Genomic DNA, 6,167 nt, shown 5'->3' on the forward strand with positions numbered 1-6,167 from the left:
AAAGAGTACTAGGGGACATTCTATTGGTCAGGAAAGGCCTGCTGGCCTATGTCATGCATTCAAGCATTTTATTGATTTAATTATATATTATTTTGAATCCATTATCTATTTACTTAACTAGGCTTTTTTTGTAGTAGGAAATGTAGATTTCTCTATTACTGAGATTTGTAGTTGTCTCACCCCTTTCTTTACAATATTTATGGTCTATTTGAAGGATCTAGTGGTAGATGGTGAAAAAGAGTTGAGTTAGGGGTTTGCTTGTAGATTGTAAAAGATCTGCAACTCTTTTTTTTCTTGAAATTTGGTACACTACTAGAATTATTAAAATGTGTGTGGGCTTTAAAATCACTTTGATCGAACTGAAACAGTACCTCCTAAAAGTTTTCCAGGAGAGCTATCATGATAGCAAATTAATAGCATGTAATAGCAATTAGTTGCCCCTGTTTGCCCAACTTACTTCGTGCGCTAATATATTAATCCTTTATATTTTTCTAAGTTGGTTTTAAAATCAACTCCTTAACCATACTTAGTTTATTTGGTTGTGGTGTGTTTTTATTAAAACTTAAGGCAAGTGTTACATAATGCACCCTAAATTCAGATATGAAATTGTCTTCCAAGCTACTCAAACACATTATAATTATCTTGAGCTTTTGCAAGTCAATTTGATACCTTGTGTGTAAGTACATAGAAAATTCATGTGCCTTTCTTTAGCCCTTGAAAGTCACACCTAAATAGATCTTATTCTAGGTTTGAATCATGTGCCAAAAAGCCTCTCCATGTGCCAAACCAATCTTGAATCAAAGCCTCTTCCATGAAAAGTGTCACCTAAGATAATAGCATAAAAATTCACTAAGTTATTTGCACATGTGATAATTATGAAAATATTCAAACTTTATATTTTTTTGCATGTATTTTCAAATTCCATTCAAACTTCACAAACACATATGAGAAATATAAAGTGGCCATGCTTGCATGCAAATTAGGTCAATTTAGCCAAATGGCAAGTCAACCTAAAATGTTGACTTTTTAGCCCTAGGTCCAAATGCAACTTTTAAGACCAACTATTTAAACCCAAATACTAATGCACACATCAAATTTCATATTTGCCCTTGAATTCCCAACAAAGTTCAAAATGATCAAAATACCCTTAATATGCACATTTTCTTTCTAGGGCCCAAAACCTTAATTTAACACAAAGAATGCACATTCTAGGATTTCTTAAATGAAATGTGGTTCTAAATCCTAAGAAAAGTGTGTAACAAATATGATCTCTCATTCACCTTACCCCAAACATATAGAAATTCACATAAAGGGAGAGGGAGAGATGTAGGGAGCTTACCCAAGAATGAATCTTATCCAAAATGCTTCAAATAGCTCTTAAGGTCAAACCCTAGCAGACCACAGCTTCTTCTATTGTCCCTCTTGTGCTATCTCTTTTTCCTACTATGATTTTTTTCTATTCACGTATTGATATATGTAGATTTTTGCCCATCCACCGTAGCGCTTAGTGCGTCCACTGTGGTGGATGGCACAAAAAAGCTCAAACATGTTTGGGCCTTTTCCATGCCATGATCCTCCTAAACTTTAGCTTATCCCTCTTCTAAGGTTGTCTAATGATCCAAAAACTATATTAGTCTTTCAAAAATATCATCAATTTAAAATTTACTTAAATTTACTACTTTACCCTTCTAAACAGTTGAAATTTCAAGATGTGAAATCTAGGATGTTACAAACCATTCTCATATTCATAACTTATTCTCCTAGCATTCGTCCAACTACAATCCATTCTATTTTTACCTAATCAATCATTACAAAGTCTATCAAATTAGCAATTCTTTAACATGCATGACCATGTTAAAATTAGAAAAAAAAAATCAATGAAGTTTCCCCTTAAATATAGGGAACTCACTAAATTTCAACAACAATAAATTAAATTCTACAACCAATCTAAATAATTAAATATCAAAGTCAAGAGCCCGTGCTGCATTCCTTGCAAATTATAAACTTAACATCTTTTGCAATCATGTTCATTTGGAAATATGCATTACAATTTATCTTCTTCAATTAACCATAAATCAATTAAATATATCAATATTGAACTATCCATGCATTAGAGACAACATTTTCCAAAGCTAAGCAACTTATTTTTCTCAAAATAACCCAAATAAATTCACAAATTTTTAAAGCTACGCAATCATGTACCTTAATTTGTGATAACTTCAACGCATATTATTAAAGAATATTAAGCTCAAAAGCCACAAACAAATATTCTAAAAAAAATAAATAAATAGGAACAATTATAGAAAAATAAAGACTTGGGGCACCAATTAAGACCAACATATACTCTAAAATCATCAAAATTGTACCACCACTCATACTTCACAAACATGTTAAGGTTCTTTATAAAGAAAATTGGCAAAGTTTCTTTATAAAAATGGGACCTCCAAATTACAATATCAAATTAAACATTTTAACCAGTGCAAATAATCAAATATCAAACTAAAGCATAAATAAAGGCTACTAATATATTGGGAGAAGCTAGCATAAAAAATATGTATAAAAAATCTTCCAAAATTTAAAATAAATATAATAAAAATTATTGGGACAAGCACTATTATAGGATAGGCTTTTAACAGTAGGTAAAAAACACTTTAATAATGATTACAAAACCATTGTTATTTTCGAGGATTTAAAAGTCTATGACATTTATCAGTGGTTGTCCAACTGCTATTAAAAATAAACTTTCAACAACGATTTCAAAGTCTACTATTGACAGTGCCCATTGTTTAAATTTTTGGAAAAAAGGTGGACTTTTAATAGTGGGTGTTGTAATACTGCTATAAAAGTCTAACTTTTAACAGCAAGTATAGTGAAAATTGTTATTAAAAGTAGACCTGTTAGTAGTAATTAATATATTAATTGCTACTTTTAACAATATTTAAAGTCATAACCATTGTTAAAAGTTGTTTTTTTTTAAAAAAGGATTATGTTTCTACTTATTTTCCAATTCCTACAATGAAAATTATTTTATACAATTTATCACCAGCCAGCCAGTTTTAGTACAAATAAATAAAATTTCAATACAAAATTTTAAAGAAACTACACAAAACTCAAATGTTCTATACATTTCCCAAAAAAACATATAAACCTCACATATCATTCACAAAAATATTGTACCCAACGTATAAAGATTCATGAACCTCTTCATCGAAGAATGGATCACAATGTCAAACCTCTAAATTCACATATAAGATTGCAATCAAAACATTAACTAACTAATTCAAATAATAATAAAATTAGCTTTCAAAAATATATTCACCTTATTAGTAAATTTAGTGATTCCCAATGTGATGACGTTGAACATGTGCCTCATCACAAACTAGTCTTTTGTGGTTCTCTATGACTTTATATAAAGACATATATATAAGAAATCGACAATAAATCTTAATAATTGAATAAGTTAATAAAGTGCTAGTTTCACTTACCTTTGCTCGATCTATGTAGGATCCTTGAGTTCACCACTATGATTGAGATGAACCACTATACTTTTCAATCACACCCGCCAAATCCAATAGTTCACAACTATGATTTGATTTTTATCTACTTGTGCTTATATGGTCTTTATATGAAATTTTCATAGATATTCCTCTTCTTGTCTTGTTTAATGTCGAAAGTTTTCATGATTTTTAGAGCCCATTTACATGATCAAACATGCTAGTTTTTGCAGGGCCGGTTATAAAAATGATTTCTCTCTTAGTTGTTACAACTTGATTCATATATTTTCACATGTTGATATAGAGGTGACTTTAGTCCAAAATTTTGTATTCAAGACACTCTCTAACTGTTCTTTGAGACATAAAATTCTTAGAATTTTTATACCTCATTTACTTTTTTGATTACATTGGTTTCTGAGAGTTGATTAATAAACCTCATGTCAATTTTTTAGCTTAATTGGTGATTCTTTTGTCTTGTACAAAGGAACTCTTGAGCTAAATTTTTGCATCCATATTTCTCTACATGTACAATTTGATGTGTAAAATTTATAAGAATTTTAGTGTTCATTTGTAAAGTAAAATATAGTGATGGGCAGCATAACAGGGATATTCTAAAAACCAATATTGCAAGAGAGATTTAAAACCTACATAGACAATTAAAATGATGCTCTATCATGTAAATCAATATGATTTCACATGTATGAAGATTCAAGTTATATATATTAAATATAGGTACCAATGACCCATTATTTAAGTTAACAATTTTGTTTTATCTTTTTCCAAATGCAATTTAAATCAATTAAAAATATTTAAATAGTATCGTGAGAGATTTGAAGAATCTCCATAGATATTCATATTAATCACTCATCATGTAGGATAATAAGTCCTCACAGATGTCATGATTATTAATTTTATAATAAATAAATAAATCAATATTGTAAATAATAATATAAAAATGTTTTTAAAAAATTAATTACATTAATATATTTAAATTTATAACCATACTTAAGTGGTTAGATCTTTTCGTCACGTGAGATTTTTAAAATCTGTGCAAACATTTAGGATAATCATATTACCATGTTAGTTAACAAAGATCTTCACGTATAATGATTAAGATTCTTTATCATACCTTTTTGCCATGAGTCCCGAGTGACAAAAGTCTCCGTGGCACATTAAGTCATTAAAAAAAGATTTTAAAAATTACTTTTTTATGTTGACAAAGTAATTCTCCAAAAAAAATATATTACTTCACATATATATTACTTCACATATATTTTTCAAAAAAAAAACAAACAAACAATTTTGTTTTTTCAAAATTTAAAATGGGAGTAGAAATGAAGCTCAATTATCTTTGCAAATTAAAACAACACTAACTCACATTTTAAAAAATTGTTTTTGTTTATAAGAGATAAATTATTTTCAATTAAATTTCTCTTTTCATGAAAATCATAAATTAAAAGCATTAAACCATTGACACTCATTTTTTATTTTGAACTATGTGGACTTCAGTCTCTATCGTAAGATATGTAGGCTCTAGAGTTGATTTTAGGTCAAGTCTGCCCTTATAAATAAACACTTATTTTATTTTTTTAATGCCTTACATGTGGAAGAAAGGGATAATTAAAATAATGTTAATCCATATTAAGTTAGCACAATCAACTTTAGGTAGCTGTTTCCACAAATGGGTGTTATGGGGTGCTCAATACCTTTCCCATACTCAATTGACTTTGAACTTACCTTGTTTTTGCACACTATCCTTTCCATTTTCTTTTAGAGAGGTTTTCCAAGATTTGTTCTTAAAATTTTGGTGGCAACTCCTTTAGTTGATTTTCATTCGAAGGCCAATATTTGCCCTCGCGCGCCGTCCGCGTCACTTTTTGAGTGTGACAATGCATATTCACTTTGTTAGCATAGAAAAGTAATTTTAAATTTTTTTTAAAAAATGACTTAATATGCCAATGGAAACTTATTTTCACTTGTGGACTTATGGCAAAAAGGTATGATAAACAATCTTAATCGTTATACTTGTAGAGTCTTATTAATTCACATGGTAATACAATTATTCTAAATGTTTATGCAGATTCTAAAAATCTCACGTGACAAAAAGATCTAACTACTAAGTATGGTTATAATTTAAATATATTAATTTAATTAATTTTTAAAAAACATTTAGTATATTATTATTTATAATATCCATTTATTTCTTTATTATATAAATTAGTAATCATGACATTGTGAGGACTTGTTATCCTACACGATGAGGTGATTAATTTGAATATCTATGGAGATTTTTTAAATCTCTCATGATACCATTTAAACATTTTTAATTGATTTAAATTGGATTTGGGAAAAGATAAGAACAAAATCATTAACTTAAATAATGGGTCATTAGAACCATGTTTAATATATATAAATTAGATCTTTATACCTGTAAAATCTTATTGATTTACATGACAAAGGATCCTTTTAAATGCCTATAGAGATTTTAAATCTCTCTTGCAATATTGGTTATTTAGGAACATCCTTATTATGCTGCCTATCATCCAAAAATCACTGCATTTGACTTTACCAATGAACTCAAAATCTTATAAATTTTACACATCAAATTGCACATGTAGAGAAATATGGGTGCAAAAATTTAGCTCAAGAGTGCTGCTGTACAAGAAGAGAAAA

Source organism: Prosopis cineraria, unplaced genomic scaffold (genome assembly GCF_029017545.1).
Source record: "Prosopis cineraria cultivar Desert tree isolate PC_DT_omini unplaced genomic scaffold, ASM2901754v1 PC9, whole genome shotgun sequence".
In the NCBI taxonomy this organism is placed as follows: Eukaryota; Viridiplantae; Streptophyta; class Magnoliopsida; order Fabales; family Fabaceae; genus Prosopis; species Prosopis cineraria.